The sequence below is a fragment of the Lemur catta genome, chromosome 12, assembly GCF_020740605.2.
Source record: "Lemur catta isolate mLemCat1 chromosome 12, mLemCat1.pri, whole genome shotgun sequence".
Classification (NCBI taxonomy): Eukaryota; Metazoa; Chordata; class Mammalia; order Primates; family Lemuridae; genus Lemur; species Lemur catta.
The window spans coordinates 44,905,645-44,929,836 of record NC_059139.1 but is presented as its reverse complement, the minus strand read 5'-3'; the positions used below and the strand labels follow the sequence as shown (position 1 = coordinate 44,929,836).

At 43.2% G+C, this 24,192-nt stretch overlaps 1 non-coding gene and 1 pseudogene across 1 annotated transcript; both read right to left on the bottom strand.

The window, feature by feature from the left end:
- Positions 1–1,245: 1,245 nt before the first annotated feature.
- LOC123648624 lies at positions 1,246–1,963 on the bottom strand (annotated as a pseudogene).
- A 21,102-nt stretch (positions 1,964–23,065) lies between these two features.
- Positions 23,066–23,206, bottom strand: LOC123648786. Its single transcript, XR_006738782.1, has one exon. It is a non-coding gene; the product is annotated as a U4 spliceosomal RNA (small nuclear RNA).
- Positions 23,207–24,192: the final 986 nt, after the last annotated feature.

The following is a 24,192-nucleotide window of genomic DNA, read 5'->3' as shown; positions in this document are numbered from 1 at the left end:
TGGGGCAGCCATGGTATGCCCAAGGATGACATAAAGGGTCAGCCACCAAACAAGAGTATTCCTTAATACATATGATCACAAGAGACTAAAAGAGGATAAGCAGAAAGTCCACATCAGCTACCACAGTGAGAAGTCATGATGACTCACCCAGCTTCCAGACCTGAGCCAATTCTCAGATGTAGAACCCACCAATTGAAGGAGTGCTGGGTGCCCTTGTGGAGAACTCTGCAATGATGCCACAGCAAGTGTCCTCAGTAGTGATTCCACCCGTCCTCCCCAAAACAACAGAGCCATTTACCTGAGTAATTGCACACTGGAGAAAGAAGAATGTCCCATGATTTTTCAAGAGCTATTGGATACAGGCTCTACACTGACACCAACTTTGGGACCCAAAACACTATCAGGGCATTCCTGAGGGGCATTGGAGGGGCACTGGAGGCCAGGTGATAAGTGGAGTCTAAGCCCAAGTCTTCTTATAGACTCGATGTGTTTGTAGACTCACCCTGTGATCATTTCCCTAGTTCTTGAATGCATAACCTACATGAGTATGGACTAGTAAAATCTTATATTGGTTGCTTGATCTCTGGAATAAGACACCTGTGCTAGTTATTCAGCTAGTGTCTCTCAGTCTCAACCCATCTCCTCCTCTCCCACCTCCTCCCCACGCACATCTATGTTCTGCTTTGTGGTGCTGGAGCTGGGGCTCTGCAAATCACATTTCTGCTTTGCCAGCTGGTGCTATATTTGACCCAGCCAATAGGCGAAACTGGAGGGATAAAAAGACTTGTGCTTCATGTTCCTGTCGCATCACCTCAGTCTCACTGCTCATTGCTCACCCTGGCATTGGCAGTTGGTTGCAGTCAGAGCTCGCATTTAGTTTGCAGTTGTTCTGACACTTGCAGGGCCAGCCTCAGAGTGGCCCCCAGAAACGCCAGCACCACCTGGCCAGGGCCTCCTCCTCAGAGTTCTGGGTCACAGCCCCAGGAAGCCCCTCCTTCCAGCTCCGAGTCATGAGCATAAGCTGAGTAGTGGCTTTTTTTTCAGAAGTCTGAGTTTCAGCTCCCTCTGCAAGCTTCTACATATCAATAATTCCAACTTCTTCCCTGGGTCCCCCAGCCGTAAAAGTGGTAGCTGCTATCTGCAGTTTCTATCTCCGAGATAACTTAGTATTCTCTCTTTGCCTTTCCAGTTTTTATCTTTTTTTTCAAACAGGCTTAATTCACTTTATTTTCATGTATAAAAATGCTATGTTGTAGTTATAGCTGGAGCCTGGGTCCTCTGCACAGAGACTCTGGTGTGGGTCTTGACAAGATGGTCAGTGAATTCCCGGTACGGAGACCTGGTGAATACTGTCTCTTTCCAGAGGTGAGGAGTCGGGAGTCAGATAGCTATAGGTCTTGGAGACGGCATCAAAAGAGGCCTTGGAGAAGTTGCCCAGGGTGGCAGTTCTGCCCCTGGCTGAGGAGTATCAGTCATTGATACCAGCCATCAGCAGCAGCTTCTTGGGCACAGGGGCTGAGACGATGCCAGTTCCTCTAGGGGAAGGGATGAGACATACCAGCACAGAGCTGCAGTGGCCTGTCACCTTGCAAGGAACAGTGTGGGGCTTGCTGCTCCTCCAGTACCCTTTCCTCACGGGGACAAGGGAGAGCTTGGCCAGGATGATGGCCCCTCGGATGACAGTGGCTACCTTCTTGGAGCACTTAACACCCAGATGGACATGGCCATTGTGGTCCCCGATGGCAACAGACGCCTTGAACATGGTCCGCTGGCCAGAGCGGGTCTGCTTTTGCACCTGCATAATCTTCAAAACCTAATCCTTGAGAGATGCCTCCAGGAAAAAGCCAATGATCTCAGACTCCTGGATGGGCAGGGAGAAGACAGAGATCTCCTCCAGGGATTTGATCTTCATGTCCTTGACCAGGAAGCCCAACGTGGTGACGGGCATCCACTCCTTGTCCTCGGCCTTGCCTCGGTGAGCTCTGCAGCCTCGGCCCTGGCCCTACCATGACCGCGACCCTGCCCGGAATGCCGCTGCCGAAGCCCCCACAGAAGCCGCTGGGGCCTCCGGGCCCTCCCGCTACACCAGCATTACACCCATTGGGTGTTTTCTTGGAGAAGAAAGTCCAGTTTTTAAATAACTACTTAAGTCTTTCATTAAGTTCTCTCTGTTAAAATAGCATGTGCGGTGTCTCTTGACTGATACATTGTAGGAAAATCCAGGTGGAAACTTGAAATTGCCCCCCTCTGCAACTAAGAAAATAAGCAGCAATGTCCCACTGTAGTAAGAATGGCAGAGGTTGGGGCCACCCTCAAAGACTTAAAGGGGGCTGGGGTGGTGGTCCCCACCATATCCCCATTTAGCTCACCAGTCTGTCCCCTAGAAAAAGCCAGTTGAATCATGCTGTTGAGGGTGGGCGACTATAAACTTAACCAAGTCTTAACCCCAACCACAGCTGCTGCTCCAGATGCAGTATTTTCACCACAACAGATCCACTTTGCCCCTGGCACTTGGTTGAGGCTTCTGAGTTGGAAAATGCATTCTTTTCAACCCCTCCTAGAAAGGAGAAAGGAGGATCTAAAGCAGTTTGCTGTCACCTAGAGCAGACAGAAATATGTAACATATTCACTGCCCTGCTCTCTGGCTAGGTTACAACATAGTTTAACCAGACCTGGATCATCTGAATATTCTGTGGACAGTCTCATGGTTTCACTGCACTGATGACATCGTTTAACCACGCCTGGGGGACAGGAAGTGGTAAGTACTCTGAATGCACCGGTCAGGTACATCTGGATCAGAGAAAACCTTCTCAAGTCAAGGGCTTTGCCTTGATCAGTAAAGTCTGAAGGGATCCAGAGGTTTGAGACATGCCGGGCCACGCCTCCAAGGGGAGAACAAATTAGTGTACTTTGTACCTCCTACCACTAAGAAAGCGGCACGGTGCTCTGTAGACTTCTTCAGATCTTGGAGACTACGTCCACCACACTTGTGAATACTGCTCCAACTCATTTAGTAGTGAGTCAGAAGCCTTGCAGTTTTGAGTGGGCTGAATGTGTCCTCCCAAAATTCATATGTTGAAGCCTTAACTTCTAGTACCTCAGAATGTGACTGTATTTGGAGATGGGGCCTTTAAGAGGTGATGAGTTGAAATGAGGACATTAGAGCAGGCTCTAATCCAATCCGACTGTGTCCTTATAAGAGAGGACATTTGGACACGCTAGGGGACACCAGGGACACTCATGCACAGAGGAAAGGCCGTGAGAGGACACAGCAAGAAGGCAAGGCAAGGAGAGGGGCCTCAGGAGAGACCAAATCTGCCGACACCTTGATCTCAGACTTCCAGCCTCCAGAACTATGAGACAAATTTATGTTGTTTAAGCTACCCAGTGTGTGGTATTTTGTTATGGCAGCCAGACAAACTAATACAGTGGACTCAGAACAAATGAGAGCTGTATAGCTGGTCAGGTTGTGGTATAAGCAACACTAGTGCTTAGGCTCTGTGACCCAGAAGATTCCATGGTGCTAGACTCTCTAGAATATTTGACAAGCCTCAGTGGGAGAATCACAATGCAGACCCTTCGAGGTCTGGAGCAAGTCCATGCCGTCTGCAGGAGAGAGCTCTTCACTCAGACAGCAGCTCCTGCCGGCTGCTGGCCCCAAAAAGTGATGGCACCTGAGCATGGGACATCAAGTAATGATACAACCAGCACTACCTTTTATGAGCTGGATATTATCTGACCCACCAGGTCATAGAATTGTGCAGAAAAAAATGCACCATAATCTGGGACTTAGACTTCTTAGAGACAAAGGTCTGGGTTACCGGCCAAGCAAGCAATCTAAACCAGCAGATATGCTGGCCAAGGAGGAGGAGAATCTACAAATGGTGGAATAGAAGAAAAATGGTGGATGAACATCCTGGGACAGACTGCAGCAGGACATAGTGAGACCCGGGCCCACCAATCTTCCTGTTGTCATTTTTTTCTCTTTATTTGTAACCTTGAAGGATCTAGCAACTAGATTTATTTGCCTAAGGGGTTTCCTCCAGCCTACAGGGCAACACTACTCCTGTGCACAGCAGGCCAGGTGTGCCAGGGAAAATACATCATGCCCGCAGGAGCATCCTTTGACTAATAACTGATGGGAACTAGAGTATAAATATTTCAGCTTTCTCACCTCTTAGGTGGGATAACTCTGAGACCCGTGTTTTAGAGCCACGCAGTGTCCTAGAGGGATTAAACTCTGGTTCCTACAGTGGTAACTTGCCTGATGAGAACCTTTATTTGCCGCCCTCTCTCCATGGGTCCTTTACTCCTCTATCATACTTTCTGTGATCCTTTTTTGAAAAAAATAATTATTTGCTTTATTGTCTCAGTGTCTGCTGCTGGGAGAACCCAAGCTGAAATAAGACTCCACACCTACCAAAATATAGACAGTGTCTAATCCGCACATACCCTTCCCCCTGTTGTCTGGGACTGCTCCATTCTGGGCATGCAGAAGAATGAAGTAACAGGAAGAGAGTACTTTGCCCACTTAATGGATCAGCACCTGCAAGATAAGGCAGCTACACTCTATTCTGCTGGGTACAGCCCTGGGTCTCTGCCTAAGGGAGTAGGGAGCAGAAGATGTCCTGGCTCCCTGCATTTTACATGTGTCACTCTTGCATGATCTAAAACCTGGGTGTGACATAAGCTGTTCCGTTTGCCTCTTATACGGTGAGCAGGGATTCCTCCAAGATTCTGGCACTTACGGTCCATTAGTATGCCTTTTAAGGCACGATTTCCACATTTTTCTCTGCCTTCCTTTTCTGTGCCATCATAGGTATTTCAATGAAAGTTGAATGAGATTGCATGAGGGAGGCTGCTGGCCGTGTGACATTTTGATCTGAACGTCTGCAGTCTTCCATCTCATGAAGTTGTTAAGTGATGAAATGGAAGAGGGACTTCCAAAGGTTCATGAAGGCCTTCTCCCTGGAATCAGGCAGTCTCTCTAAATCGAGCCATAGTAGAGATGTACCGCCAGCAAGAATAAGCCCTGTTGTGTAAAGTGTTGCAAATTCAAGTCCTCATTTTCATGGCTCCTCAAATGATCCCTGGGAAAATTATTGATGAACTTGAAGAAACAGAGATAGCGATAGAAATACAGTGAGACCAAGAGAGAGGAAGAGAGAGAGAGAGAGAAGAAAAAGAGAATGGAAGGTCTACATTGAAAACAGACCTGAAGTCATAATTATTTCCCCAGAGACCTAATAAACTGGTCGTTCAATAATGCTTGGAATATTTTGAGAAGAATTAAAAAACAATTTCATTTTATAGTCAGTATTCCCAACTACTTCATTCTGCAAGTGACATTTTAATGGCCAAACAATCACAGTGCTGCAATAAATTCTGCAAGTCTAGGGGTTATTTTCCTTTTGGGCCAGGTCATGATTTGAGTGATTTTTTTCACTGGTTAAATTCCATTATCATCTGAGTGACACTTCTTGTAATAATAACCTTCCTTTGTTCTCTATCTTGTCATATTTATCTTTCCTGACCGGCTGCCATCCACTCTATGACCCTGTGCTAGTGGTGAGTCTGCCCTGACCTTTGTAGCCAGTAAACCCACAGGGGCTCATGAGCTACCCATCCACACCAATCCTCATTAGCTGTCTCCAACAGCTGTGGGAGAGAGGCAGTTCTTTGTGATCTGTCATGAAAATCGAGAGAAAGGTAACCTAAACTGGAAGGGAAAAACCATAAAGGAATGAACCTTGGAAAATCCAGGGAGCTCCTGGCCAAACTGAAATCCCATTTTAGCATTTCCAAAGCCTCCCAGTGTGATGCAAATACTTACTGTGGGGATGATGATATTAGTTTAAAGATTCCAATACGTACTCAGTGTGATGCACCCAAAAGGTACCAGGAAGTGAGGAACATGAGACCATATAAATAAATGAGCCATGCCCAGGTGATAAGATGCATTACACATTTCAATATAAAACATTTGGGTCACCTAGATATCTCACTCCCCTGAATCCTCCATGTAATGTTGTCTGGGAATATGCTTTGAAACCGTATCTTCTATTCTGCAACAAAAATCCCATACAACAGTATTTAACAAGCATTAAGATTACCTGGAGAGGTAATCTCAAGCCCCAAACTGAGATTCTTATTCAGATGGTCTGGGACAGGATCTGAGAATCTGAATTTTAAATAAATATGCCCCAAGTTTGTCTTAAAATATCTTAAAATATTCCGATGTGGGTTAAGAGAAGGTCTATGAAATAAGAGAAAAAAAACATAAATTTAAAAAAAAAGACTAAAAGTTGAAACCGAGAACTGTGGGAAGACCCAAGCATTATCATGATTTAATGTCATCACCAGTGGGGCACAGTTATACAAATAGAGCATCTGAGATGTCAGGATGAGACAGGTTAATCCAGCCCTATGGCTTTTGGAGCTTTTATCACATTTTTCAACTGATCCTTTTATATACAAACCACTTTCACTGTAAAAATTATCCTCAGGGCAAAAAAGGCCAACTTACTCATTGAGCATCTAATTTGCCTAGAACTGTTCTAGTTTTACGGGAAAGTCAGAAGTAGAGGAAGACATGGTCCCTGTCCTCAAGAAAATAGAAGAGATTACATCGTCCCCATGAAATCAGAAATGAACAATGAAATTCTAAATTAGTACCTGATCTTAAGAAGAAAGAGATCTCTACAGGTTGCAGTGTCTGGAGAAGACTTCATTTATTGGGGGAGGTGGGAGTTACCCTGAAACTTGACTTGGAAAAATTTGAATTGGACTGGGAAAAAGACGAAAGAGCAGGAGCAATTATCTGATATCTGGAATAAACATGCACTTCAGAAGTATAGGCCAAATGCATCTGATTCCACCGGCCTGTGGGATTTCCACATGGACCTCAGGTCTCACTTAGCTTTAGAAGTGGAGAGTTCAAAGGAGGTGGGGAATGTACCAAAATTGCAAACTTCAGAGTGATTTTTGGAGAAAAAAATGTAGATGGCTGCAGTGAGGACTAAATTGGGATAGGCCCCGGAGCTCCACACCTGCATCTGCTATTGCCTGCTGTGCTGCATGGATCACACATTTAACCTCTCTGTGCCCTGGCCTCCCTTCTTCCTTTTCCACCAAGGTGGGGCCAATATTGCTTACCTCATACAGATCTCCTTGAGTTCTGAATAAATAAGAGAGGCACCTGCAAATAGGTGCGAACTAAAAGCCATCAAAAGCAAGCTTGAGAATTTATAAAAACAGAAGTAAACAGTGAGAGTAAGCAGTAACCAGAGGGAGCTGCTGCAGCTGCAGAGCCTGAGGCAGCCCAGAGGCTGCGATTAGAGGAGGAAACCAGGTGCCCCACTCCCTGGGATGAGCTACCTGAGCGAGGAGGTACTGCTAGGAACCAGGGGTCTGAGCAGGATAGTACAAAAGCAATGCTTTGTCAACATCTTAAGAAGAGACCTCAAGACAACCTCACAGTTAAACTGAGAGGAGACAGGGTGCGTTTGATTGCCAGTGGTTAAAAGGGCCTGGGGAGTTTGCTGCCAGTTTCCAACTCCCCATGGAGGGATCTTTTCTCCTCCCTTTATGCACAGGACTTTCACATGTCATGCCCATCAATGACAGATCAGACTTTCTCCCCACCCGCGCACCCCTCCTATAAGGGAAAATAGGTCCAAAGGGATTTAAGTAGCTAGAAGGACAAAACAGATCATACAAAATGTCTTCAAAAGAGAAAAGCTTGCTCTCTAATGTAAATCTCAAAGAGGGTATTACAGGCAAGAAGCTCACAAACAGATTTTTCTTCTTTATCTTAAACTCAAAACATTTGTAATGCTATTTTTCAGAAATAAATCTGGAGGAGAAAGTCACAGGCAATAGTACGATCTGCCATCATTTTTAGGTTATTTCCTTTGAATTGTCATGCACGTAACTGGGTATTTTCCCCAGGTCAATGGTGGTGCCTAGGTTAATGAAATCTTATGGCCAGGGAAGGACTCACTCTATGTAGACATAAGCCTCCATTAATGCTTAGAAATCTTACCTGCACTGAGACCCACTGGTGATGGTTTGGCAGGCTCTTGCAATGAGTGGAGCCCCACTTGCCTATACATTTCAGGATGGAGTCAAAGACTCGGGGCTTCCGTCAGAAGACCTACCCACAAATTGTCAGATGACTAGCTCATGAGCCCAGACTCAAAACACCTGGGGCTCAGGGTCTTCCCACAACAGTTGTCAAGCCAGCTGCTAATCTGAAGGCCAAGAGAAGAGGCCCAATACCAAAGACTGGTGTTGGCTCAATCATTTATTTATTCACTGAGCATTTGTGGGTATGTGTGCTGTGTCTTACACAATGCTAGGTGCTGGAGACATCATGGTAGACAAGATTTATTAAAGACTTTGTGTTTTACCCTGAGAGCAATGGGAAATCAGTGAAGGATTTCAGGCTGGGGAGTAAATTTCTTAGGTCTGCGTTTTAGAATTTCACCTGACTGTAGTATGGGCAACAGATGTGGGGAGAGGGCAGTCATTTGCCTCCATACCTAGAGAGCACACGTGCAATCCTAGGAGCCCTTTTCAGAACGGACACCTCCCTTACACAGGTGAGCCCTATACCCCCCATGAGTGCTAGAAGTTTCCAGCCGCTGCTATATCTTCCCGTCCTCCTCAATGTCCCCCCACAATAGGCACCACAGCTAAATCCACTAAAATGGCAGAAGACAAGCAACTTAACTACTGGAGGCTGATTCCTCAACGTAGTTCTGTGAGTTGTGTACCCCCCAAATTCATACATTGAAGCCCTAACTCCCCGAGGTGACTGTATTTGAAGACAGGGCCTATAAGGTGGTAATAAAGGTTAAGTGAGGTCATAAGGGTGGGACCTTAATCTGATAGAACTGGTGTCCTTATAAGAAGAAAAAGAGATACCCACTCCACACAGGCACCAAGGAAAACCCTTGTGAGGACACAGGGAAAAGGCGGCTGGCTCTCTGCAAGCCGAGGAGAGAGGCCTCAGAATGACACCAACTCTGCCGGCATGTTGATCTTGGACTTCCAGCCTCCAGGACTGTGAGAAAATAGATTTCTGTTGTTTAAGTCGCCATCTGTGGTATTTCGTTATGGCAGCTTCAGCAGACTAATATGGTTCCAAGCTGAGAAAATTACAAAAGCCTTCTATTTCCATTTTCTGTAATTATAAATACTTTCCCCAACTTTCCCTTGCAATGAAAGGGAGTGGAAGGGCTGAAGACTATTTATTTTTTAAGAGCGATGAGGCACTTCCTAAGCTACTAGGGAAGGAAGACAGCCAGGATTTCTAGCTATTACACTGCTCGCTGTGGTGGCTTCAGTCTTTAAAATCTCCTTAACGAGATTACCCATGACCCAAAGACACTGAATCTTCTGACAGGAGAGCTTCAGGTACTCATCGGAGTTAAGAAAATCAAGCCGGAGTTAAGAAAATTCTATATAGAATTAGGCAGATGTGTCTGAAACAAATGTGTTTTCTTTTCTTCTTCTTCTTCCTTTTTTTTTTCTTTTTGTTTGTTGTTTTAAAGGAAGGTCCAGGCAGTAGATCTAGTCTCCTTTACTTAGATCCTGAAAATCCAGGGTTAAATGGAATCAGCAGTGAGCAGTCAGGAAGCGAGTATGAGGTCTCCGAACTGCCAGCTGTAGAAGTCCTAGTTGTGAAAAAGAGTGGCATCCACAGGGCCAGGAAAGCAGTGACAGTAATATTAGCAAGTAAGCAGATGGTTGTGTCAGTTGGAACAGGCTAGATTATGCTGCAGTAGCAAAAATCTCAGTGAATTAACCCAACCAAGGCTTGTTCCTCACTCACAAAAAGTCTTCTATGGGTTCCAGGGCAGCTCCCTTCCAAGGAACAACTTGGGGTTCCATTTTGTTGCTGCATCTTCCAGAACATGAGGCCTCAACAGTCACTTAGGTAGAGGGAGAGAAGCTGGAGACTGAGAGAGGACTTTTTCGCTGCCTGTCACACCTCATTGGCCAGAACTGGGTGCCGGCCACTCCATAATTCTCGGGGGTTGGGAAGCATAGTTCCTCATGTGCCCAGAAGAAGGCGCATGAACATGGATTTGATGAACACACAGCTTTTTCTCTGCCACAGCTACCAACTGGTGAAGACAACCAGATGGGAAGAAGCATTCCTAATTATCAGACCCCAAATTGAGCCTTGAGCAGAATACTTCTTAAATGCGTGGCTATTGAACTAGAATGCAGGGTGCCACTCACCCTCCTCCCCTGTGGGGATCTGGCAGTAGGTCTGTGCCTACACAAAGACCACTAAGCAGATAAAACTGGAGTATTCAGTTATTGATGACCAGGCAAGCCGTAATACCCCAGCACAAAACTCAGTAAGGGTTGCATAGCGAATACACCTGAGGTGGGAGGCTGACATGGGCTTCCTTCTTCCTGATCTTTCCTTCCTGAACCTAAATGTTCAGGGAGACAGAGTGACCCAACCAACTCAGCAGCATGGACAATGACAGCAGGCCTGGCTCAGCCCCCTGGAGAAAGGCCCAACAGAAAAAACTGGGAGGACGGCCAGGCTCCACAAGACAGGGATGTGGCAGATCCACATGGACAGGAGTGGAGCTGAGCTTCCTGCACCTGAGCTCAGAGAGGGGAAAGTAAATGCAGGATTTGAACCACGCCTTAAGGCACAGTGACCTTGCCCACAGGTAAATATGACCTGGTGCTTGTCTTAGACATTGACCAATCAGATTGGCAGCTAGGGAGGATCATCTAAAGGAAGGCTGATCTCAGAAGCATTCTCTCCATCACTTCTTGAGAAAAGAGAGGAGGCAGAAGACCACCTCTCTGTGGTCAGAGATCAATATGTAAGCACAGAAACAGAAAGAGGCAGAGAGAAAGAGAAAGAGAGAGGGAGAATGAAGGGTTTCCCTTCTAATGAAAGTGGGTGATTTTTAAAATACTAATTTGTGATTCCCTTGGTTATAACAGATTCCTTCTTTTATTCAAACCTCAGAGATGCAACAGTCCTCGTTGCTACAGACTGAGGCCATGTGACATCTCTGCTCTCCTTGGCCAGTGGTGCAGCAGCCTTGGTAGTAAAGGGCCGACTGGAGACTTCTGGTACTGGCTCCATCAGCAATCCAAGGGCTCCACGTTTGGCTGTCCAAAGGGAGCAGAGGAGACTGGTCTTTTCATCTGTCTCTAGCACCTAGCACATGGGATATATTAATATATTAGATAATCAATAAAGCATGATCTGAATGAAGAACCAAGGAAAGAGAATTGTTTTTCTCTCAGCAGAAGAGATTGCAACATAAGGAAGATTGTGGCATTTGCAGCCACACACAATATTTTTTTCACAGAAGTACCTTCTGTGTAGCTGACAGTTGGGCCAATAGCAAAAGTAACCTGAGAATGGCATCTTCTTGTGACCCTCCAGGCGTACCTCTTCTCCAGCCTGTGTAAACAGGGAATTTATGAGGCTGAGAATGGTGGCAAGAGCAGAATCCTAACCCCAAACCCTGGCTCATCCCCAGTCCAATGCCCACTTCCTCCAGAAAGCCTTCTCTGACTAATCCAGGGATCAGTGAACTTTGAACTCCTAACCGTCAACTTCCCTGTCCATTTAATTCTAGTTATGTTTTACCTATGACCTCACTGGTATTAATAGGTTCTATCCATATTTGTTTTTCATGTTCCTACAGGAACATGAAAAGTATTAACTATGGTTAATACTTCTTGGTATCTTTTACAATGCATGACACATGTCAGCCATTTATTAATAATATATACTGGTTGAACTATAATAATAATAACTTCATTGAGTGTTCATTACATGCGAAGCCCAAGAAAAAGTACAATTGTTATATTATTCAATTCTCAAAACAAGGTGAGTGCTATTATCCCCATTTTACAGATAAGGAAACAGAGTTAGAGAAGAAACTTGTGTAAATTCATACAGTCAGGGTGAAGCTAAGATTTGAACCCACACCTGTCTGACTGCAGAGCTCACACGCCTAGACACTCTGCAAAGAGTGGACAGAAGGAAAGATTTCCTCCTCAAGATATTCTTACACAGTTTTCTCTGAGTATAGGGCAAAAATCAGTTCTTCCAGTTCCATAAGTCTCAGGAAGCCCACAGACACGTGATTGGGAGCCCATGCTGAGTGACAATTATTGGTATAGCCTCTGGGCTTAATTTTTAGCATAAACCTAATCCAGCACCTGGACCGCTCAAAAACCAGCCTGAGCCACAACAACCCACAGGAAGACGGCTTCCCATTTCCCAATCTAGCAGGCAAGGAAAGTTATTTTTAAAGTCCCAGATCTTTATAATTAACTGAACTATTATCTGATAAAAACTGTGAATAGCATCAGAAAAAATAAACAAAAAATATATATATACCTGGTGCCGTTACCTTGGTTTAACAAATGCTTGTGAGTTCAAAAGAGCTGTGGTTTTATCTCCCCCTTCACGTCTAATTTTAGCCTGTTTCCTGTCCTTTGATTTACTTGGCCAACAGCTCCCAGAGTTAATTGGCTGGGAGGCTGAGATGCCAGAGATTGAAGTAGCTGTCGCCCACATCTCTGCTGCAGGGACGAGCACACACTCTTCGGTGACGGATCAGTCCCTCCAGTGGGCAGGGACTGCAGAGCTTCATTTCACAAGAGCAATAAAATCCAGATGTGGGGTAACAGTTTCCAGCTGAGTTTCCGTCGGCTGCAGCAGCAGGGATGAGATTAGCATCACCTTTGGCCACGTTGGCCGGCCTCTGTCACAGACAGTAAGGCAAGGAGGCTCTGATGGTGGAATTCAGCCTCTTTTCTTTCCACTGTGGAGGCCTCTTCGTGGTGAAATATGGACCTGTTTCTACACTAAATGAACATTTGCACCTGGACTTATTTTCACTACATACTCACTTGGTTCAAAATCAGCCGGGCCCGAACCTGGTAATGGGCTACACTTCACAGAGAAGAGGGTGGCGAGAGTCCCCCTCTCACCTCCTGGTTCACACAGGCCAGACTCTGACCTGCCTTCCAAATGGATTCCTGGCAAAATCAAATTAGCTCAGTACACATAATACGTATGGCCAGAAACTTCTAGTCAGATAAATTTCAGCCTAAAAATAAAGCTGATTCTTTTTAAACAAGGTAATAGGGGTGAATTGTTTTGGTTTCCTGAGCAATTATCTTTTAAAGAACAAAATCTTCATCCATACACTAAAATATAATGCACTTAACCAGTGTGGGCCTGATGACTCATGCAGTCTCAGCAACTGGAAGCCCAGCAGATGAAGCTCACAGCTCTACCTCAGAGGAATTGAGCTCTGATTTGCAGAAAAATTCAATTGTGATTCCATCACAAAGCAAAACATAATCAGAGGACTTTTATTATCTACTTGCATGCCTTAAGCTGAGCTCAGTGCCAAGTTATTAATTTTTTTTTCCTTTGGATGTAGCTTTTGGCAGGGTTTATGCCATTACGCCACCTTTCATTTTAGAACTCGAAAGGGCTGTTCAATTTTTCATTAATTATAAGACAGTTGCTGTTTATAATGATAGGGAGCCAGTATCAAAACCTTCATTTTTCAACTAAGAAACCTAAAACACCATCAAGTTCAATGACATGGCCAAAGTCATATACAAAGAATTGCTCTCTGGAAACACCGGTACTTCGGTTTCTCAAGCTCCTTTATGTCTGGAATGCTCTTTGTACCTTTCTTCCTCACCTTCTACATCCGCCCCCCCCAACACCTTTTTACCTGGTTAACTCCTATTCATGCCTCAGATCTCAATGTAAACAGCCCTTTCCTTAGTATGTGCTTCCCTACGACTATGTGCCTATTTCTCACAGCACTTGCCGTAGTTGGAAACGCTACACCTATGTTTGTGGCTATTCAGTTAACGTGGGTCTCCTTCACTCACTGTAACTGTACCAGGGCTGGGGCTGGCTCTGCTCTTGCTCATCGATGCACCTGCCACGCCCAGCACAGCACCTGGCTCATACAGGCTCTGAGGGTGCATTGAACGGGTGGATGGATTTGCTCCCTGCGCAACATACAGTTTTGCCTGGCAGACCTACGTATTTAAAAGCTACTGTAATACCAATCAAAAAAGTTATGCACAGTTTTACAATCTTGATGTGAAAGTGAAAATAATGATTTCAAAGATAAAAGCCAGTGTCCCCTCCCTCAGCAGCATCTACTGATTGCTTGCCACTTTGTCACCACTGCCATGAAAGAGCCCTTTGTTAAAGGGAAAAGATCACTCTTCCTCCAAACACAAACACCTGGTGATTATACACATAGAATAACGCTGTAATAGCAAATCATTAAAACTAATTGGCTACGTTTTCGGTTCTTCGGCAATATCTGCAAGCATAATCCTTAGTCATGGAGCAGCCAAGCTGCACCAAGATGTGACAGAATCCGCCACATGACTTCTCTAAGAAGTGAGCATCTCTAATATTGCATTGTGCCTCAGAATATTAAGTGCAGTTTTTAATTACTTCAATATCCAAAGATCTCTAATGACAATGCATGCTGGCCAAGTAAACAAGGTCCCTGTGGGACAACCCTGTGAAGAATTTGCAATAGGGGCAGCAGTGTGAAACCATATTTGAAGCTTTTGCCTCCCCCTTTGATGCAGACTTTCCTATGCCGAATTCTGAGCAAGCTCAGCCCCTGACAATACTGGAAAGCGAGTGAAATTTGCCTTAGATCCCCTCCAGCAACCATTCCCACGCCCTTACTTTTTACAGTCTCCGTATGTTCTGTTTCTCTCCCCGCTCAGTGCCAGTGCCACCCCCTGGTTCAGAATCCTCTGCCCACCTTGCTCACCCTCCCTCCTAATCCCCACCCCCACCTCCACCACTAAGATTTGCTCTCTCCATCAATGTCCATGTGTATTTTAATAAGGAGCAATATCACCTCCAACGAGTGATTTTGCTAATGGTGGGATATCAGGCATCAGTTTTCAGATATAATGTATGCCAAAATTAGAATAAACCGTGGCCTAATCTTCCTACATATAAGACAACTTCATCCATCAATCCCAGAGAAAATTCTCCCTGATGTAGCAAAGGCCCCAAGAGGCTGGAATTACATCATTGTTTTACTTCTGCAATTCCCAAGACTCTTTGTACAGCTGTGGATACCCTGAGAAGACCTACAAAAATAAACTAAAAAAAACAAAAACAAAAACAAAAACAAAAAAAGCCCTGTCTGTGTCCTCAGCAACTCTTTCCATTCCCCCGACACTGGTATTTATTAGCTCAAACTATTCAACAGTAAAGTGGGCTTTTCATTTTTATCACCTTAAAATACTTCTGAGCTAAAAGGGTAGAGCACAATAAAATAAATTTAGCCAGTAATTCACTATGCAACTAGAATTGGCAATTAGCATTATGCCCTCTGGAAAAACAAGAGTCATTGCTATTGCTTTGCCTTGCTGTAGCTCTTTATCTGCTTCTGACATTTTGGAAGGTGAAGTCCATTATTTCAGACAGTAGGGAACAGTCATGCAATATCAGATGAAAGTTTCCTCTCTGAGCCTGCTAGCAGTGGCTGGACAGACAGTCGTAACTGCCTCTATGAAAGGAGCATCAAGAGAGCCCAGCACTCTACCTCCTCCTCCCTGTCCACTCACTGTCCAGACTTGCATCTGCAGCCACCTCCAAGCCAGTGCCCTGCCACCAAGCTGAGAACACTCCCACCGATCCTTCTCACAATGACCAGCATGAGCTGTCTAAATACAAAGCTAAACACATCCAGCAAATGGACCAGCACATTAGAGAGTCTGAGTAAATATCTACTCATCGATCGAGTTAATATGTGAATGGATAAAATCTTGCATCAAATTCTCACAGCGTTCTTAACCTGGGGAGCAACTTAGTAACATTTTTCACATCTCTGTTGAGCTGGTCCAAGAAAAAAGAGGTGGCATTTTGAACTAGATACTCATAACAACTGCACCGTGTTTTTAATCACCAATCTGTATGCAAAATACATCCCTTAAGAACAGGGTGAGGTTCAGAGTAGCTATGTGGGCTGGAGTAGTGTTAGGCATGAGGTAGGGAGTCTGAGATGGGGTGAAGATATCTCTTATATATATTACATGGACTTGTTTTAAAAACTTAAATAGGCAATGCATTCTTATGGTTCAAATATTTTTTAAAAAATTGAAAAAGTCTACAGTGAAAAGTCTTCCCATCCCTATCTTCTATCCAACTGTTTTCTACCATCCAGGTAACTACTATTATTATTTTCCTGTGAATACCTAGAGTTTCTTTATGCATATGTCAAGAATATATATTATCCCCTCCACCTTTTTAAACAAAAAGTAACATACTATATGCACTGTTCTGCCCCTTCTTTTTTTATAATTATGTAATATTTGTTGTATGGCTGTACTATGCTTAACCAGTTCTCTATTGATGAACATTTGTGTTGCTTCCAATCTTTTGTTATTACAAATAATGCTGCAAGGAATAAGCTTATACAAAATTCTTTCTGTACCTATAAAAGTATATCTGAAGGATGAATTCACAGAAGTGGAATTGCTGTGTCCTTTTTAAGCTACCAGCTTAACTATTTGCTTTTAGTGGGCATCAAAATGTGGCCAGGGGCCTGGTGTGGTGGCTCACACCTGCAATCCTAGCACTCTGGGAGGCCAATGCAGGAGGATTGCTTGAGCTCAGGGGTTTGAGACTAGCCTGAGCAAGAACAAGACCCCATCTCTATTAAAAATAGAAAAAACTAGCCAGGCAACTAAAAATAGAAACAAAAAATTAGCCAGGTGTCATGGCACACACCTGCAGTCCCAGCTACTTGGGAGACTGAGGCAGGAGGATCACTTGAGCCCAGGAGTTTGAGGTTACTATGAGCTAGGCTGACACCACAGCACTCTAGCCAGGGCAACAGAGTGAGAATCTGTCTCAAAAAAAAAAATGCCTGGGTGGATATAACTGCATCGAAACAACCACATTAACATTGATGAAAGATGGGAAAACCATTTTAACATCATTGGCCAGTGCTGGAAAAGACGTTGGTAAACTTTCAGCTTCTACCAATCCCATTCTTAAATGTTGTGGACATTTATTTTTTGGCCACCCAAAAATAAAACCCTTAAAAATGGCCTGGATACCAAGCTTTAAATAGTGCATCTCCTGTTTACATTTCCTGGACATGGAGATGACCTTAGGTAAGAATCTACACTGAATCACAGCAAGTGCCTAATGGTTGCGTTGGATAGTCAGAGACTTGGCAGGAGCAAGACAGAAGAGTGATGAAAAAGAAGGATGTTTTAAAAATGGTCTCACATGTGTTAGGACTACTAAGAAAAGTAAGGGAATGCTAAACTCAACCTTCTCAATGGTGGTGTCCTCCTCGTGGGAGGTGTGGTAGGGGAGCCAGGAGCTTCAAAGGTACTGGCAATGTTTTGTTTCTTAAGTTGGGTGGTGCAAACATGGCTGTTAGTTCTATTCATATTCTTTATACAATCTACACACTATATATATGATGTGTGTGTCCAATATTTCATAACTTTTAAAAAATGTAAAAGTAGCCAAAAATGCTAAAAAAGAAAAAATGAAAAGTAACTTGATTTCATAGATATGATATATGACTTTTTATAATATTGTGATAATGATATAGAGACACAGAAAAATGGAACATAAAGCACAAAGACTCCAGAAATGGACTCAAAACTTGAATGAGTACGTAATAAAGATGGCATTTACAAATCAGTAAAAAAAATATAGGTTATTCAAATTTGAAAATATACAAAAACCATAACAATCCCAAAAGAAAATTTAGGTAACTTGTGTGTGAAACTGGAGTGAAGAAGGCTTTTTATAAGCAAGACACAAAAGCAAGAGACTATAAGGAAAAATATTGGTTATATGATTGGTTGGACAACCTAAAACTTAAACATTCTGTGTGGCAGGCTGAATGATTGCCTTCCAAAGATGTCCATGCCCAATCCCTAGAACCTGTGAATATTACTTTATACAGAAAAGGGACTTTGCAGATCCTTTAAGTTAAGAATATTGAGTTGGGGAGAATATCCTGAATTATCCAGGTGGGCCCTAAACATAATCACAAGCATCTTTATAAGAGGGAGGCAAGAAAGTCAAAGGAGAAAGTAGGAGATGTGAAGACAGAGCGTGGAGTGATGCGAGGAAGGGTTCACAGGCCAAAAAATGCCATAGCAGCCTTCAGTAGCCAGAAAAGGCAGGGAAACAGACTCCTCACCAGAACCTCCAGAGGAACCAGCCCTGCCAACTCCTTGACTTTAACCCTCTGAGACCAGTTTGGGGCTTCTGGCCTCCAGAATGATAAGAGAATAAATTGGTGTTATCTAAAGCTAGTAAGTTTGTGGTAACTTGTTATAGTAACAATAGGAAACTAACACATTCTGTATTTCAAAGACTATCACAAATATTTCAACAAAATCACAATAGTTTAATAGCCTTAATATATAAATAGTTTTTAAAAATCAATTAGAAAAAGGGAAACCCCTTGATAGAAATATAAACAAAACTAACAGGTAATATACAAAAGAAATACCAATTGGCTAATAAGCAGATTTTAAAAATTCAACTTTACTAATAATCAATATATTTTTCACTTATAAGAGTGGCAAAAAGGGAAAAGATTGCTAATAACTCTATATTGAGAAATGTGTTGGAAAATGGACATTGCTGTGGCACTATGGATGGGAATATAAACTGGCATAACATCTCTGGGCAACAATTTTTTTAAATGGTTCAAAATTTTAAGCATATTTACACTTTAATTTATGTATTTTACTTTTAGGAATTTATCCTAAATTGAAACTCAGAAAATTGTGCAAAGATATAATTACAAACTTGTTCAGCATTATTTGTAGTAACGAAAAGTCACAAACAACCTAAATGTCCATAAATAGGAAATTTGTTAAACAATGTATTATACATCTATGTAATAGAATACATTGCAGGCAGTAAAAATATTACTGACATGGAAAAATATACAGGCATATCTCATTTTATTTCATTTTTCTTTACTGCATTTCATAGATATTGCGATTTTACAAATTTAAGTTCTATGCAACCCTGCGTCAAGCAAGATTATAGGTGCCATGTTTCCCATAGCACGTGCTCACTTTGTGTCTCTGAGTCACATTTTGATAATTCTCACGGTATTTCAAACTTTTCATTATCATCATATCTGTTACAGTGATTTGAGATCAGTAATCTTTGATGTTTGTCATTGTGTGGGGTACCATGACCCACACCCATAAAAGAAGAGCTTAATGGATAAAGATTTGTGTGTTCTGACTGCTCCACCAACTGGCTCCCATCTCTCTCCCTCTCTTTGGGCCTCCCTATCCCAGAGACACGACAATATTGGAATTAAGCCAATTAATAACTCTACAGTGGTCTCTAAGTGTTCGAGTGAAAGGAAAAGTCTTATGTGTCGCACTTTAAATCAAAAGCTAGGAATGACTAAGCTCAGTGAGGAAGGCATGTTGAAAGCTGTGACAGGCCAAAAGCTAGGCCTCTTGCTCCAGTTAGTCAAGTTGTGAACGCCAAGGAAAAGTTCTTGAAGGAAATTAAAAGTGCTACTCCAGTGAACACCTGAGCAGATAAAAAAGCCTTATTGCTGATATGAAGAAAGTTTGAATGCTCTAGATAGAAGATCAAACTAGCCACAACTATCCCTTAAGCCAGTCTAATCCAGAGCAAGGCTCTAACTCTCTTCAATGCTATGAAGGCTGAGAGATGTGAGGAAGCTGCAGAAGAAAAGTTGGAAGCTAGTAGAGGTTAGTTCATGAAGTTAAAGAAAAGAGGCTGTCTCTGTAACATAAAAGTGCAAAGTGAAGCAGCAAGTGCTACAGCAAGTTATCCAGAAGAGGTAGCTAAAATCAGTTGGTGAAGGTGGCTAAACTAAACAACAGGCTGTTGATGTAGATGAAACAGCTCTATGGTGGAAGAAGAGACCATCTAAGACTCTCATAGCAAGAAAGGAAAAGTCAATACCTGGCTTCAAAGCTTCAAAGGACAGGCTGACTCTCCTGTTAGGGACTAATGTACCTGGTGACTTTGAGTTGAAGCTAATGCTCATTTACCATTCCAAAAATCCTAGGGCCCTGAAGAATGATGCTAAATCTACTTTGCCTATGCTCTAGAAATGGAAAAACAAAGCCCAAAAGACAGCACATCTGTTTACAGCACAGTTTACTGAATGTTTTTAAGCCCACTGTTGAGGCCTACTGCTCAGAAAAAAAGATTCCTTGTACCTGGTCACCCAAGAGCTCTAATGGAGATGTACAAAAAGATCAGTATTGTTTTCTTGCCGACTAACACAACATCCATTTTGCAGCCTGCGGATCAAGGAGCAATTTCAGCTTTCAAGTCTTTTTTTTTTTCCTTTTCTTTTTTTTTTCTTTTTTTTTTTTTTTCATAAAATCCTCATGTCTAATCAAGTCTTATTTAAGAAATACATTTCGTGAAGCTACAAGCTGCCATAGATACTGATTCCTCTGATGAATCTGAGAAAAGCTAACTGAAAACCTCCTGGAAAGGATTCAACATTCTATTAATAGATGCCATTGAGAACATTCATGATTTATGTGAAAAAGTAAAAAATCAACATTAATAAGCCAGGCACAGCAGTGCGCACCTGTAGTTCCAGCTCCTTGGGAGGCTGAGGCAGGAAGATTGCCTGAGCCCAAGAGTTCAAAGATGTAGTGCACTATGATTGCACCTACAAATAGCCACTGCACTCCAGCCTGGGCAACAGAGCAAGACCCTGTCTATTAAAAAAAACAAAAACCAAAAAAACAACACTGACAGAAGTTTGGAAGAAGCTGATCCCACCCCTCGTTGATGGTTGTGAGGGTTCCGTGACTTCAGTCAAGTGAAGTAACTGCAGATATAATGGTAATAACAAGATAACTACAAGTGGAGTCTGAAGACATGACTGAATTGATGCAATCTCATGATAAAACTTAAATGGTTGAGGAGTTGCTTCTTGTGGATGAGCAAAGAAAGTGGTTTCTTGAGGTGGAATATATTCCTGATGAAGATGCTGTGAACATTGTTAAAATGACAACAAAGAATTTAGAATAGTCCATAAACTTAGTTGATAAAGCAGTGGCAGGGTCTGAGAGGACTGACTCCAATTTTGAGAGAAGTTCTACTGTGGGTAAAATGCTATCAAACAGCATCACATGCTACAGAGAAATATTTTGTGAAAGGAAAAGTCAATCAATGTGGCAAACTTTATTGTTGCCTTAGTTCAAGAGATTGCCACAGCCACCCCAACCTTCAGCAACCACCACCCTGATCAGCCAGCAGCCAACAGCATCGAGGCAAGACCTTCCACCAGCAAAAACACGAACACTTGCTAAAGGCTCAGGTAGTCTTCAGCATTTTTAACAATAAAGTATTTTTAATTACAGTGTGTACATTGTTTTATAGACATGATACTATTGCACACTTAATAGACTACAATATAGTGTAAACATAACTTCCACATGACTTGCTTTATTGCCACATTTGCTTAACTGCAGTGGTCTGAAACCAACCCATATCATCTCTGCAGTATGCCTATATACTGAAAAGATGTACAAAATACTGTATATTTTGCCATACTTCATGTAAAACTATATGTTATATAAAATTCTATACTATAGATTGTGCTAAGTTGGATTATTATTTCAATTTTTCACTTCTTCCTTGCAGCATGACCTTGTAAGTGCTCTGGAGTGGGAAGAGTACATTTCCCAGCACCATTAATCTTGGGTTTGACCATTTGATTTGTTTGGGCCAAGGGAATGTAGGCAAAAGTGACAATGTGTCAGTTTCAAGCCAAAACCTTAAGAGGCATTACATGTCTCTGCTCACATACTTGCATTTCTGCTATTGTCACAAGAAAAATATGTCCTGGGAAGCTGCTGACTGACCCAAGAGGAATGTAAAGACAAGTGAAATAGAACGAAACCAACCCAAACCTTGAACCAAGCCAAATCCACCCACCGTCTAATGGAAGGTCCTACAGCCAGATCACAGACCCATGAGCAAGAAAAATAAATATATGTTATAGGCCAATGAAAGTTCATTATGAAGCATTACTGTAGCAATAACTAAGACATATACTGTATTACTTAATTATATACACTAGACAGAGAAATCTGGAGAAGAAATTGCCATGCTGTTAACCTTCCCTATCTCTAGATGGTGGGATTTGGTGCTGTTCATTATCTTTTGGTAATCTCATTAAGTCTCATGTTTACCTAAATGCTAACAACTCAGCCCAGCTTCACTCCTGAACTCCAGATCCATCCCTTCAACTGCCTGCTCAACATCGTCCTTTGAATGTCTCAATCTTAACATGTCCAAAACTGAACTACTGATAGTCCTCTCGAAAATCTGTTACACCTGCAGTCTTCCCCATCGCAGTTAAAGGAAAACCGTTTCTTCCAGTTGTTCAAGCCAAAAATTTTGACCCTCCTTTTTCTTGTATCCACATCTAGTCCCTCAGAAATCGTGTTGGCTCTAATGTCAAGATTATCCAGAATCCTAGCATCTCTCACCGTCTCCACTGCTGCCGGTCCAGCCACCACTTTCTCTCACTTGGACGACCGCACAGCCTCCTCATTGGTCTCCCTGCTTGAACTCTTGCTCCACGCAGTTGCTGCTACAGTCAACCTTTTAGAATTCGAAGTCAGGTGATCTCACACCTCTGATGGAAACCCTGCAGGGGCCTCCATTTCACCCCTGTCCTGGTCTCATTACCTCTCTGACCTCACCGCTGTCTACTTTCTGTCTGACCCCATCTCCTCAGGCACTGGGGGCTTGTGTCACCGTAGCACTGGTGCACTGGCCATTGCCCTGCCTGAAACATCACCCGTCAGTGTCCCTAAGCCTGGCTCTCTGCCTCCTTCAAGTCTCTGCTCAATTGTCACCTTTTCAAAGAGGCCTGTCTCAGCCATCCTTTCAAGTTAGAAATCTGCCCCCTCCCTGTCCCCACTTCCTTTCTTCCTGTTCTGTTCCATTTTTTTTTTTTTTTTTTTTATCATTCAGTCCCCGTGGGGACCGTCAAAAATTGCCAATGCCGACTATATTGCAAGTCGTCATGGCGGGGTACTGGGAAAAGTTTTCAATTAGCAATAATCGCGCCTCGGATAAACCTCATTGGCTACGATACTGCCGCTGCGCAAAGCTCTGTTCCATTTTTTATAGCACTTACCATTCTCTCACATATTAGTTGTGCCCTATACTTAATTATTACCTCTTCTATCTGCCTCCCGTGCTAGGGTTCAAGCTCCTCAAGCAGCTTTGTTTTTTTTTTTTTTTTTTTTTTTGAGACAGGGTCTCGCTCTGTCACCCTGGCTAGAGTGCAGTGGCATCATCATAGCTCACAGCAACCTCCAACTCCTGGGCTCAAGCGCTCTTCCTGCCTCAGGCTCCCCAGTAGCTGGGACTACCAGTGTGAGCTACCACGCCTAGCCTAAAGGCAGCTATTTTTGTCTGTTTTGTTCACGGCTGTATCCCAAGTGCCTAAACCATGTCTGGCACATGGTAGATACAAAAAAAGTATTTGTAAAATAAATGAAGGAATTTCTTCTTTGTAAATTTCTTTATAGCTAAAAATCTTCAGATGAGGATCTTTACCGCCCCCATAATCTCTAACAGGCTCCCCAAATAAGCGTCCGATGTAAGTAATAGACAACACGCTTGCAACCAAAAGGCAGGGTGGCAGAGTGGTCAAGCACACAGATCTTGGAGTAAGACTGCTTTGGCTTGAGTCCTTTCTTTACCACCTGAGCAAGTTACTCACAGTGCCTCAGCTGGAAATCAGAACAGGGTTAATAACAGAATATCTATCATAGAATTGTTTTGAGGATTAATGAATCATACCCACTGCAAAATAAGAGTTTCCGCTAAATGGCAGTTTAAATTATTATGCAAACTCTGCTGCAGAACAAGTTCCCTGGCTGCCCCCCTTTGACTCAGATTGGCACCCCAAGCCCCTTTTATTTAAAAAGCTGGGGAGAACCCTTGATTTAGACAGGCTTTGCCAGCATTTCCTGGTTTTCCACAGTCGCCAGTCCACCGGCTCTTACAATGAGATGTCTGTTGGCTTGTGCTGTAAGATTGCGTGCACAGAGACACCATCCACCCAGCATCCACCACCCAAGGCAGTCAGT